The sequence below is a fragment of the Enhydra lutris genome, unplaced genomic scaffold, assembly GCF_002288905.1.
Source record: "Enhydra lutris kenyoni isolate GAN:26980312 unplaced genomic scaffold, ASM228890v2 scaffoldscaffold75, whole genome shotgun sequence".
NCBI classification, from domain to species: Eukaryota; Metazoa; Chordata; class Mammalia; order Carnivora; family Mustelidae; genus Enhydra; species Enhydra lutris.
In genome coordinates, this window is record NW_019154159.1 from 3,083,386 (window position 1) to 3,097,496 (window position 14,111).

Consider the following 14,111-nt stretch of genomic DNA (forward strand, 5'->3'; position numbering starts at 1 on the left):
GTCGCAGCTGAAACAGTGCTGGTACGTGTTCGCGAACATTCACAGGATCCTCGGGTTCATCGTCTGGCAGGCACGGTCCATGCTCAGCGACGGCCCGACTCCGGACTGTTCTGGGCCCGCACCGAGCCCAGCGCTGGGAGCTAGCATTCCCAAACTCTGAGAACACCTTGACCTTCCCAAGGCATCAAAGGGCATGGTCAATTTTCCGACAGTTTATTTTTCTTGTACTTTTTAAAAGCATTAGTCCTATGATGGATTGGAAATTAAAAGCAAAACAAAACAAAACAGGTCCTTTGCCACAGGTAGTTTGAGAAGCACCAGGCCAGTGAAGGAAAGAGGCCTAAAAGCCTGGGACACAGGAAAAGTCCGTTTCTAATGTACGAGCTGGAGTCGAGGAACATCCGGGGCCTGGGATGCTGTGTGCCAGGTGAGCTCACAGCCACACAGGAGACCGGGGGCAGGACCGGGATTTCAGAGAGCCGACGCCTGCAACCGGTCCACCCACCCCACACCCACTCGCCTGGGGGACTGTGGGACGGTCACCACACTGTCCAGCGGGAAGGCAGCAGGGCGACCACCCTGTCTGCTGGCCATACCACCCCTGCCCTTTCTGGACAGGCAATCTCTCCACCACCCACCCCCACGGCTTCAAGGTCATGGTTGGCCAACCCTGAGTCTTGACCTCAAGGGTTCAGAAAGGGCTGAGCAGCCCTCTTCCGGGGGGGCTGAAATGGCAACGTGGGGGGTCCAGCAGCAGTGGGTGTGGCCTGCCCGAGGAGGAGAGCAGAGGATCAGGTGAACAGAGCAGGAGTGAGAATGGAGACAGTCCTGACAGCATTCTGGAATGTCCCAGGGGTCCTGAGACCCACCTGCCCTGTGCGCGTCAGGTCCCATGAAGAAAACACCCCAGTCCTTCAGGCTTGAAGAAGCATCGGTGGGTTTCCTGTAGCTTATAGCCTGGAAAGACAGGACCGCTCCAGAGGAACCCCTCCCCACCCCAAGCCCCGTCCGAGAATCAAGGCCACGCCCCTCCGTGGGTTTGGAGGCTCGGGTCCCTCTCCCCTCCCTGGCCCACAGCTGGCCACGCCCTGATACATGGGGCCTGCTGCGTTTACACACAGAGCTCCTACCATGCGGGGTTCAAATGCGGGGTCTGGGGACGGGTCCGAATTCCTCTCTGTCAACACGTCAGTGGTTTTTGTGCCTCGGCTCTGAGGGGATTTAGCAAACTCGAGATTCAAGGCCCACCCAATATAAAGGGGCTCATTCTGCAGGGACAGTGTGCCAAGGTCGGCCTTTGGGGTATGCAGGGGGCAGCCACAGTCCCCAGGGACGCCCTCAAACACTGACGCAAGGGCCGCTGGCTCTGAGTGGGGACATGGTGCTGGGACGTCCGGGTGGGCCTCGCCTAATCAGCTGAGAGTCTTCAGAGCGGAGCTGGGGTGTTCCTGCGAAGGAAGAATGCCATCTGTGGCCGGCGGCTGTGGCCGTTACCCAAAAGGTCCAGTCTGCCCTTCGTAGCAGCCATTCCTACCACGTCAGACGTGCCTCGCCAGCCCCCACGGCCATGCAAGCCCACTGCTGGCAATAAATCTCGAGTCACACACACACGTACACACACACCCACGTACACACACACACACGTACACACACACGTACACACACACGTGCTCCTGGGTCTGTTTCTCTGCTCGAACCTCAGTGGACACAGAGTGTGTCAGGACCTGGGGCCAGGTTTTGGTGTGGTCAGAAGGCCAGAACACCCCCCAAACTTCTAGCTTCCACTCATCCACCTGCACCTGCCAAGGGGACGCTTGAGGAACGAGAAGCTGAATCCCCAGTTTCTCACTGCTTGGCCGCCCAGCGCGGTCACGGGTTCGCACCTAGAGCGCGTCCTCGGTCAGTCTGTAGCTCCTGGCCGCGGAGTCTCTCCCGGGCCCAGCTCTACTGGGCGGCCGGCGGCTCTACTCCAGCTCCGCGTGGGCGTGGGTCCTGCCACAGGACACCGACAGCCTCCTGAGAAGAGATTCCAAGACACAAGAAAGTCAGAAAGGGAATCCGTGACTTTTCTTTTCCTTCTTGACACCCCCGATGTTGGGGAGGACATCCAGCACCAGCCTGGAGCCAGGGGACCAGCCCGCACAGGTCAGCTCAGCGCCCTTGGGAGAGGCGTCCCGCTACTTGATACCTCAGTTTCCCCATTTAGAAAATAAACTGGACGACCTCTAAGATCCTACTACCTCTACCTCTGGCATCTGTGGTTCAATCTGTGAGACACCACGCTGGGGGTCAAACCACCCCCGTCCAGCTGGGGCATCTCACTCACATTTTCCGGGCCCCGTTCCCGCTCTGGAATCACTGAATGTTTAAGAAGCTTGATTTCTGGGGCGCCTGGGTGGCTCAGTGGGTTAAAGCCTCTGCCTTCAGCTTAGGTCAGGATCCCAGAGTCCTGGGATCGAGCCCCGCATCGGGCTCTCTGCTCAGCGGGGAGCCTGCTTCCCCCCGCCCCTGCCTACTTGTGATCTCTCTCTCTGTCAAATAAATAAATAAAATATTAAAAAAAAAAAAAAAAAAGAAGCTTGATTTCTAAAACCACGTGACCCGAGAGCACAGCCTGGGCATGATCTCTTCAGCCTGGGCACAATGCCCCAGAGTGTCTCCCTGCATTTACAGGGGCTGGTAGTGACCCAGCCTTGCTAGGGTGGGAACCTGGGGTCCTTGTTCCGTGCTCCGTTTTAGCTCATCTAACACACTTACCCTGGGTCTCTCTGTCTCACGCGCAAATGCATGAACGTTGGACTCTGACCCAGGATCTGTCTTCGTCAGGGACACACTGGGAATGTCTGCCCCATTGGAAGGTTTTTCAAGCCTCTGAGTGCCAGAAGGGCCCTTTCACAGGGAAAGGGGATGCCAGCCCAGCGGGGGAGACAGTGCTGGAAAAGCCCACACGGTGTGCTCCCAGGAACCAAGTCACCACCCCCTTCTACTTGGCCCGCCTACCGTGGTGGAGGGCGCCTGCCACTCCTGTCTTCACCCCAACATTTTCCAACCTGCCTCGGCCCCTCTCGAGCCGTTTACGAAAACAGCCACAGTCCTCAAGAGCCCGATAATTCAAGTTACCTTGAGGAATATCACAATGGACGAAGCTATTCATTTGCTTTGAATATGCTCAGATATTTGACTTAAACCATGAAATATAGCGGAAATCCCCAACTTTCCAAACCTAAGGAATGAGCCTCGGGGAAGGGATACCGACTCTTGGCAGGAAACTGGCTGGGCCTTTCCACCTGGGAGAGGGGGTCAGTGATGACAACGATGTGCTGGGGCCTCTTGGAAATGAAAGCAGGGATAAACGGGACGGTAGAGTGGGACTTCGGTCCACAGACAGTGCTGGGCCTCGTCGCGGGACCTGGAGACTCCTCCAGATCTGAGTTTGTGTGTGCGAGTCTTTTTCACGGACGGGAGAACACGAGTGCTGGTGAAACTACGGGGGAGAGATGAGCTGGGTCTTCAGGATGAAAGTGGGTTATTTTCCACCTGGAACGTGGCCACGCTTGAAGCTAAGGAATCAGGGGAACCTTGAGTCCACGGACTCGTGATTTCTGCCGTCGGGTTTTCCCAGGCTGGTCTTTTGTAAGGACTCTGTGCCTTGAGAGCGGATCCTGCGAGTCTCCCCAACCCTCCGCCCGCTCCACTGTGGAGCCAAGTGACTGGCGGGGGGGGGGGGGACAGTGAAGCAGGAAACACCTACCTCTCTTCTGTCACAACCGGGGAGGAAGGGGACTGTGTGGCATCAACGGCTTTCACAACGGGTCCAACCCCAGCGTGAAGGTGTCGCGGGAACCAGACCGTCCACCAGTGAGACACCACCTTGCCCCGGGAGGGCCAGAATCAAGACGGCTAACAGCAGGTGTTAACGGGAAACGGGGCCCTCGTGCACTAGCTGGGAACAGAAAATGGTTGTGGTCCCCACGGAAAACGGTTTGGCGGCTCTTTAAGAGGCGAAACCTAATATTAGCACGAGACCCAGAAATCCCCCGCCGAGATACGTGCCCCAGTGAACTGAAAACAGATGCTGAAGCGAGCAGATGTGCCGGCACGTTCACGGAGGCCTGTCTCCCCACGGCCGCAGGTGAGACCAGCCCAGCGCCCGCGCGTGAGTGCGTGGGTACCCCAGCCGCGCCTCTGCAGACCGCCGGGGCGGCGCTCGGCCACGGGAAGGAAAGAAGTGGGGACGCCTGCTAGGACACGGACGCACCCCGCCAATGTCATGTGGAGGGAGAGAAGCCAGAAACAAAAGACCGCACGTTACAGGACTGCATTTTTGGCATAAAACACCCAGAAGAGGCAAATCCGTAGAGGCAGAAAGCTGGTGGTTGGCCAGAGGCGGGGGGAGGACAGGAAGCCGGAGCCAGCGGGGTCCAGGCTTTCCATCCGGGTAATGAGAACGTTCCGGAACCACGAAGAGGTGCTGGTGGCAGAACAGCATGAATGCTCTAATTGCCCGGGAGCAGTTTAAAATGGTTAGTTTCGGGGCGCCTGGGTGGCTCAGTGGGTTAAAGCCTCTGCCTTCGGCTCAGGTCATGAACCCAGCATCCTGGGATCCAGTCCCGCATCGGGCTCTCTGCTTGGCCAGAGCCTGCTTCCTCCTCTCTCTCTCTGCCTGTCTACCTACTTGTGATCTCTCTCTGTCAAATGAATAAATAAAATCTTTAAAAAAAATTTTTTTAAATAATAAAGTAAAATGGTTATTTCACACTATGTGAGTTTTGCCTTAATACGAACATTTAAAAGAAAAGGTTTAAAGGTGTTTATCTTCAGCATTTGCTGGTATTAACAGGGCAATGCTGGGTTAAAAACCGAGATACTCTCTACATGTGCATCCGACGCAGCTGAGATCCAAAGGGACAAGTGCAGAGTCACCGCAGTCCTTCCGGTCACTGGCCGGAGCCCCCAGAGTCATGGGTGCCCTGCAGGTTCCGCACCAGAGTAAGATGGGCCCTTCTGGGGAGAGACTGCGAACATTTCCCCGGAAAAGGATCTGGAAAGTGGGTGAGGGGACCCTGACTGGTTTTCCGCTGCAGACTGTGACCAGAAAGCACCAAATGGGGAGAAAGTTCTGGAAGTCTCTCCTGAGGGAGGATTAGCAGGATTAGCAAGGTCCATAAGACCACGTTCTGGCCTGAGAAACAGTCGTGGCTGTGGTGGACCTTCTGCCTCAGGCCAGAGGACAGGTTAAGGAGTGTGAGCCCCAGACGTGACACCTGTCCCTGGGCCTGCCTACCTGTCAACAGAGGAGCGTACGGATCCCGAGACAGGGACAGCGTCAGCATGTATCCCGATTCCCCCTCCCCCCCAATCCTGGGCTGCAGATGGGGTCCCCTCCTGGGCTCCCAAACCCGGAGGGAGACCTTATTTGGAAGTAGGGTCTCTGCCGATATGATTAGTGCAGATGAGATCCTCCCAGATTAGGGTGGGCCCTAACCCAGACAGCGTGCTTGGAAGAAAATGGACACAGGGGAGAAGGCCACAGGACACGGGGACAGAGATGGATGGGGCAGCTGCAACCCTGGGACGCTGAGGATGGTTAAGGTGGTTAAGAAGGTTAAGAGGTGGTTAAGGAGTGCCCCCCATTTGCTGTGACATCACCCTCCCTGAAGTCTGGAGAGCCCTGGGCATCGGCAGAGGCATCTCCCCCCAGAAACTGGTTGAGAAACCAAACCCGCAGGTATGTCCACACTGGGGCGAAGAAGGGCTTGGCCGAGACAACTCCCACCACCCCCGTGCTCTGAGGTGGGACTGGGATACCTCAGGTTCCTGTGGACCCAGAGAGGCCACAGAAGGGACCGGAGGATGGGCTACACCACTCTGCTGATGGGTTGCCCCGGAGAAGGGGGGCTGGGTAGCGCGTCCATTTCACACGTCCACATGTGTGGGTGGATCCCCAGCTGGGAGGCTAGTGGAGGATGGTACCTGAAGACCACCAGATGTGGCCAGATGTCACCACGCAACCCCAGAATCGGACGAGAAGCCTCACCGCCCCCCAGCTGCAGCCAGCCACGGACACAGACGTCCCTGGGTGGTAGCGCACCGGCCGGCTTCCCAGACAGGCTGCAGGGGTGCGTGCCGGGACAGAGAGCTGCCACTGTCCCCCCCACCCCCCGCCGCGGGCTGCCGCGGTTTGGAAAGCAGTGTGGGCTGGAAGGCAGGCTGCGGCCCTCGCACCTGAAGGGGCCGGGTGTTTACCGGAGAAACACGAAGCTTTAAACCCGGCGATGACGAAGAAAAACACCCCGCGGAACTGTTTACCAGGTTAAGCTGCGTTAAATTTAGTTTTCTCGTTGCCAAGCAGGAACGGGCCTGTCAGAGGCGCGTCGGAGCGGGGCTGGAAATAGAAGAGCGCGTTTGCACACAGCGGGCTGGGAACCGTCAGCTCACACCTACCGCGAGACAAGACGCACAGCGCACGAGCCGAGCACCGAGCCGGACTACAGGGACAGAGAGGACACGGCACGGAGCGAGTGAAGCCGCAAGCGCGAGTGTGTCCGCTCTCCCCGCCCCAGGGAAACCCGCCGCCCCCAACCGCCAGGCCAAGAGCCAGCGGTCGGAAAGGATCAGCGAGACAAGCCAACGGCTGGCACGACGGATCCACGCTGGGCACGAGAACGTAGCTGGAACCACAAACAGGAAGACCGAACGCCGGGGCCCCACCGGTTCCATCCCAGGCCGAGCGTCTGAAGCTCTAGGATGATGCTTCTCCAAACACGGCCTCCCGACCACGCCGCGCTCGCATGGCCAAGGAAGGCCCACGGCGGGCAGGAGGCCCATGGTGGTCCACAGACACATGTGTCCCCCACCTGGAGCTTCCATGGGGCGGGTGGCGGGGCACCGTGCTCCCTCGTTCCCGGCGAGTTACCACCCTGGTCCCTCTAATTCCTCACTCGGTCGTCCGCCCGACACACATTCACTGTCCTCACATCATAACTCCTGATGCCGGAGGGGCTCTGGGCATCCCAACCGTGCAGGGTGGCCCCAGCCTGGCCCCCGTGTCACCTGCACGGGCATGTCCCTACCCTCTGCCTCCCCACCCACCTGCCGGCTCTGGTCACGAGAATGCGGAGTCTGGAGGCTCCCAGTCTACTTCCCTTGAGTGTGAACGCGTCTCGTTGCCTCCGACTCGCCCCTTAGCTCACTCCACTGCTGTCTTTTCCACTCCTACGTCCTAGTCCAACAGATCTCCTTTCTGGTCCGCGCTGGCTCACACGTGATGGTTTTATAACGCGTAACTCAGAAAAGACAATTGTCTGCTGAATTCTGAAAATTAGATTCTTAATTAGAAAAAAGTCCATTAAAACAGGAGCTGAGCTTTGCGGTGTGGGTGCACACGTGTGCTGTGCAGGGGTGGGGGGAGCTCCTAGAATAAAAAGGACGAAGAAGGAGTTGCCCACATTGTATCTGGCTCCACCGTGCGCCAGCTAGAGTCCTTGCTTCCTACGTGTATCTGGATCTTCCCTCCTTCTGACCCGAAGGTTCTGTGCAATAGACGTTTTGAGGGGTGTCTGGGGGGCTTAGTCGTTAAGCGTCTGCTTTCAAATAAATAAAAATAAATAAATAAATAAATAAATAAATAAAATATTTTTTAAAAAATAGACATTCTGAGCCACTACGGTGATACGGTGAACACCGTGGTTTAATGGGGAGGGACCGTCCTCATTCGGGACACCCAGCAAGTGAGCTCTGGCAGGAGAGGCCAAGGGCCCTGGCTGTAGCGCCAGGACCTGGAGTGCGCCCGGTGGGGACACAGAGAAAGCTCTGCAGGCCCGTCACCAAGACAGCCTCCCACCAGAACCGCCACATACGAGACCAAATCCAGGTGTGGGAATGCAAGGCCGAGTTGGGAGCCCACTTGCCACTTGCTCTAGGTCCCTGGGAGCCACTCTCAAGGGATACTGGGTACACGTCTGAGCTGGGAGAGCCTCTGCCTGCACCCCCCTGCCCCACTCTGGAGGGCACACTCAGGTAGTCAGAGGTCAAGGCGCTGCCCCTCAGGGTGGGCTGGCCGAGTTCTGGGTAGCGGCAGGAAGGGCTGAAGCTGGCACGTCATCGTCCAGGCATGGGAGGGCTGAGGTCAGCCCTGCCGAAAGGCAGGAGGCCAGGAGAAGTCCCAGGGGAGCACGGCCCTGAGGCTGGCAGAGCCCGAGGACGCTGAGTGAGATCCACTCAGGGAAAGCCTCTGGCAGGCACAGGTTATTCTGTTCGGGAAGTTTAGGAAAAGGCAAGCTTCCTGGGCTCTGTGGGCAGTCGCCCCAGACTCCGAGCGCCACTGCCTCACAGGTCACGGGCTGCCCCCTCATTCTAGCAGGGGCGGCCTGGAGGGGAGGGTCCAGCGCCCGACTCCCCGGCCCAGCAGGTCCCGAGTCCGCTCTGCAGAACGAAGGCGTGAAGGAAGAGGTTTTAGCCGTAGGGCTCGGGACCACCAGGCCTCCCCCCTCCAGTTCTGGAGCTTTCCTGAGAGAAAGCTCGTGGGGCCCAGCAGGCACCACAGACCGGGCGCCAGAGGAGAGGAGGCCGGGAGGACGTGGGTCCTCCACGAAGACCATCGCCCAATCGGGCATTTACGGTCAAGGATTCACTTTGCTAACGGAAGGTTTCTGCTCGGTGGGAAACGGAGAGCCCCGGGGATTCAACCCCAGAACACAGAGCCTTTTTGTCTTTGACTCTTCACTACCCCCTAGAAGACCTGGTCTGCACAGGGTACACCGGGGCTGCATGGAACGAATGGCGCGTACCACAGCCCTCGGCGGGCTGCCTCATCCAGCGCAACAGGCCACCTGTGCGCGCACGGCACGGAGAGCACCGGCGAGGGGAGTCGGGCCGGAGAGCAAGCGCCGGCTGCCTCAGACTGAGAAAGAACGAAGAAGTTTCCCGTATGGGACAGAGCACGAGTGTGCGGCTCAGTGTTTTCAGGATTCGCGGCCCAGGACACTGGCATCGGTAGCGCAGGGCCTGGCCTGTCCCACGGACATGATGGGAAACATGTTCCTCCGGGAGCTCCTTCAACAACAAACAGGGGTTTGAAAACCATTCAGATCAAAACAGAAAGGGGGGCTTTGGACAGGTACACCTGAGCCGGGCTGGGCTCCCCGACGGCATCCCAAGGGACGCCCGCCGGTCATGAGCCCTGGATACGTGTGGCTTTAAAAAAGGGCTCTTTGTCCGAATACCTTTCAGATGTGCCACAAAGCAGAGCCCTGGCTTGGAGACCCAAGGCCCAAGCAGAGAGCTAGCTTTGCTCCACCCAGCCCTGCCTGGTCACCCGGGACCGCAGGACCGCCCCGGCACGTCACACCCACCAACATGCTGCCCGCTCCCCTGTTTCCCAAATGGCAGCTAGGAAAGAAGGGAAAGACCAGAGGGGAAACACAAGTTCCGAATGTCTGGGGGACAATCCGACCGTCTCCAAACGGCCTGCCTCCTCAAAGTGTAGGATGAACCAGCAGTGTGAACTGGGACGTGCGTCCTTCTGGATTACTGGGAGATGCAGGGAAAACCAAACTTCAAATTACCTCCACGTAGAGACTGTTGCACTCCAACGGCGCTCCGGCTGCCGCGCCCCGGGATGGCCAAGCGTGTGGCTGGGGCGTGTTGCAGATTCAGGGGAAAGACAAAACACAGACTGAATCGTCCCCGGAAAGAGGACGTGACATCCGAAGACACCCGAGGCTGGTCCAACCCCTGGTCGTTCAGAGCACCATGGCGATGAACCACTGGGGAATTACCAGACCTGGAGATAGCGGGTCTCTGTGGGAAGTCCCTGGCTCATGACTCCCAGAGCCCTTGGGCTTTCCCGAGTGAGAAGAGCAAGGGGAGCATCCCTGGTCATGACTGGCTTCTTGTCCTCAGTTACTGCAACGCGTCATCAGAGTCACGGCTGCGTCTCGTCTCTTTATTCGCAACCAACCCCACGACTACCGCACCTGGGTTTATGTTAATGAGGTTCCTTAGAAAAACACCCAAGGATGGGGGTTGGTTCCCGGTGGGAACCAACTGGGAACACAGGGTTGAATGCCAGGAGGGGTGAGGGGCTAGAGGTTTAATCAAGCATGCCTGTGTAACGAAGCCTCCATAAAACCCCAAAAGGACAGTGTTCAGAGAGCTTCCAGGCTGGTGGCGGGTGCAGGGACAGGGAGAGCGGCGTCCCTGAAGAGAGCGTGGACGATCTGCACCCCTTCCTGACATCTCACCTTAAGTTTCTCTCCATCTGGCCCTTGACCTGCATTCCTTATCAGAGCCTTTAATAAACCAGTCAATGGGAATAAGTGTTTCCCTGAGTTCTGTGAGCCGCTCTGGGGGATTCACCCAACCTAAGGAGGGGGGGTCATTGGAAGCTCTGACCCGTAGCCAATCCGCAGGCTCTCAGCTGTGCTTGCGACTGACATCTGAACTGGGGGATGGGGGACAATCCTGTAGGACTGGGCCCTTAACCTGTGGAATCTGATGCTATCTTTGGGTAGACGGGGTCAGAACTGGGTTGAACTAAAACGAATTGTTTAGTGTTGTGTGTGTGGGGACTGCCCCTCATTGGAAATGGATCTGGGAACATTAAAAGATCAGGGAACTCCTGAATCAGGAAGCCCGTCCACTGAAAGATCTGGGACTAGAAAAACCCAAGAGAAACTCTATACGAAGTTTCTCAGGGGAAAACAGAAAATCTGACACAAAGCACTTCTGTTGATGGTAATTCTCTCCCCCAAATCAGCCATGAGACAGAAGGAGGCTATAAGTTAGCTCTCCAGACTAAACAGATATCCTCAGACACTTGGAGACACAATGAAGAAGAAACAGCTATAATCAGAAGTCTAAAACCTAAGAACAGAAAAAACAAAGGAGATGTAGAAAAATATTTAAAAACTGGGAGATGGGGGAAAGGTGTATGGGAATTCTCTGTACCATTCTTGCAACTTTTCTGCAAGTCTGAAAATATCTGGAAATAAAAAGTTTCAAGAGGGCTGGGGATACTTTCACGGCTGTCTCGGTGGGCTGAGCAGTGACGGAACTGCAGAGGGAGGGCAGGCGCGGGGCGCCACAGAACACAAGTCATCGGAGGGCCATGTGCAGGGTGACGAGGGGGACTGGAGACCAGAACATGGTGGTCGCTCTGGGCAGTTAGAGAAGCCGCTGTCAGAACCACAGTCGACAGCCTCAGGGTCTGGCCACTCCAGGGCAGACGGGCATCAACCAGAGGAATGGATGCAGAGCCTGTCTGCACCGTGTGCTGGCTGGAGCCTCCGGCCTCTTAGCTCACTCCAGTGTCCTGACTACGCAAATGTGTGCTGTCAAAGAGCGTCGCGGGCTTACTTAACCTCAAGAAATAAGGTATTTGTTGTCATAGTGGGAAATCAGTAGATAATAATCATGGTTTCTTATAAGAAAGGACAAACGAAAGCCCCACACGTAGCAGAGTGACGTCCACGTCCCGGGAGAGGGCTCGGATTACGTCACGATGGTATTAGCACGGAAGCTGACTTCCAGTCCTGCAACCACAGAGGAATTTGCCCGGGTTCGGTTTGTTTAGAAGTGGGCTCGGACGACGCAGCCGCAGGTGTTGGAGGGAGAATCGGAGCTGCCTAGAGCCAAGTGTAGGGAAGGGAGTTCAGCAGGCAGGTAGCCTTCTGTCGGGTGGAAGGGAACGGGCCAAGGACAGGAAGAGAGGGGTGGCACCCCAGAAGCCGGGTCCTTTTTCTCCTTCCTGTGCTGCTTCTTCCTCCCACGGCTTCGCAGCACCTCTACCCGGACAGCGTGAACCACCTGAAGACTCAGCACAGCCACCCCGCTGCACTCATGCGGCCCGATCCCAATCTCCTGGCTTACGGAGTCAGGTGCTCATAGCTGCTCACACGGACCCGGCTGGCACAAACCAACCTGTGGTTTGTTGTCCTGCATTCACTTATGCATCAGACGTGTCCCGAGGGCCCTTCCTGTGCCAGGCACTGTCTAGGAACTGAACCCAGAGATGACCTCAAAAGACAGGATCCCCGCTGTCCCAGAGCTGATAAGCTAGTGTGACGGCTCCGAGGACCATATCACCACACCCCTCGGGAATGCAGGTGCAAACAGTCCTTGACAAAATATTAACAATTGAGGGGGCACATGGGTGGCACATTAAGCGTCTGCCTTCGGCTCAGGTCATGATCCCGGGGTCCTGGGATCAAGCCCCGTGTCAGGCTCCCTGCTCAGTGGGAAGCCTGTTTGTCCCTCTGCCTCTGTCTGTCCCCAACCCCCACTCATGCTCTCTCTCTCTCGAATAAAAAGATAAAATCTTAAAATATCAACATTCTGAATCCAGTAATGTATTCTTTTTTTTTTTTTTATAGATTTTATTTATTTATTTGACAGACAGAGATCACAGGTAGGCAGAGAGACAGGCAGAGAGAGAGGGGGAAGCAGCCTCCCAGCCGAGCGAGAGCCCGATGCGGGCCTGATCCCAGGACCTGAGATCATGACCTGAGCCGAAGGCAGAGGCTTAACCCACTGAGCCACCCAGGCGCCCCAGCCAGTAATGTATTCTTAAAAACCCAATACCCAGTGGGTTTTACTCCAGGGACACAAAGTTGATTGGCCCCTAGAAATGTTACTCAGTGGAACCGCCATATTGATAGACGAAGAGAGAAAAACCGCTCGAGCTACGGCATCTGTGCAGAAAAGCCATGGACGAAACACAACACTCGTCACGATTAAAACTCTCAGGAAACTAGGAAAACACATGAACACCTTTAATCTGAGGAAGAGCCTCTCTGAACATTCCGAGGCTGTGAGTCATCCCAACTAAGGATGAGGAACAGAATGCTTTGGTCCAAGATCAGAACCGGGAGAGAGGGCCTCCCTTCAGCCCTTACCTCATCCCACATATAAAATTAACTCGCAAGGGCTCAGACCTGCCTGTAGGAGTGAAACCTTCCCCGGGACGGGGGCTGGTCACCAGAGACCGCAAGCCACGACCAGACCTCGGGACTTCAGAGAGCGGAGGGGGCCGGAAACAGACCAGCGATCGATCCGGCCTGCGTGAGGAAGCCTCCATGAAATCCCAAGAGCACAGGGTTTGGGGAGCTTCCGGGCTACTGAACACACCCATGTATATGGGGAGGGTCACACACCCTACCTCCACGGGGACCGAGGTTCCTGCCCTTGAGAACCCCCTGGGGCTCATCCTATGTATCTCCTCCTCTGGCTGCTCATCTGTGGCCTCTGTCATACCCTGTCCTCTAACCCGCAAGCATGCTTCCCTGAGTTCCGTGAGCCCCTCTAGCAGATTTATCAACCCGAGAAGGGGGATCGTGGGAACCCCCAGCAGGGAGCCCCATCAGACAGAAGCTGGGGGTTACCCGGGGACGTCCTACTTGCATCTGCCGTGCGGGGCAGTCTCGTGGGATGGAGCCCTTGACTGGTGGGCTCTGTCTCCAGGGAGAGGGGGTCAGGACAGAGGCAAACTGTCTGACACGGAGGACTGCTCGGTGCGTGTGTGTCCGGGGCAGGGGCGGGAGCGGGGGGGGACCCGGAAGTGTCAGAAGTGAAGTGTTCTGTGTGGAGGTAGGAGGTGGAAAATTTTTTGGACACACTCTCGATAGAATATTCTCCCGTCCGAGGGCATTTCCAGTCCCGAGCCTTGAGTCACAAGCTGAAGGTCAAGTCAGAAGCACCGGGAAGTTGAACAAGGTTAACACAGGTACCAGCAAATACCGACATTTGCCCGTGGGCACATCCCGTCTGCCCGGAATCTGTGCTCACCTGTGAACGTACAAAGGCTGTTTGGGCTCCGCTCCCCGGGAACTGTTTGCCTCCGAGAAATGGGGCTGACTTGCGCTAACTGCCCACTGATATTTCAACCCGGGGTCAACAGGAAGTGCCCCCGTGTCCTCCACACACGACCCTAACTTCCGTGTCGAGAGGCTCTCCAGACTCTGGGCCCACGGTGCACCTGCATCTCAGGCGGGTGCGTCCCCCAGTCTCCACCGACACCCCGTGGGGCCCGCCCAGCGCCCGGGGTCGGCGTGCACCCCACGGCAGGCCGGCGCGCCCTTGCCCAGGAGGCTTGGTGCCTGCTAAGGACCAAC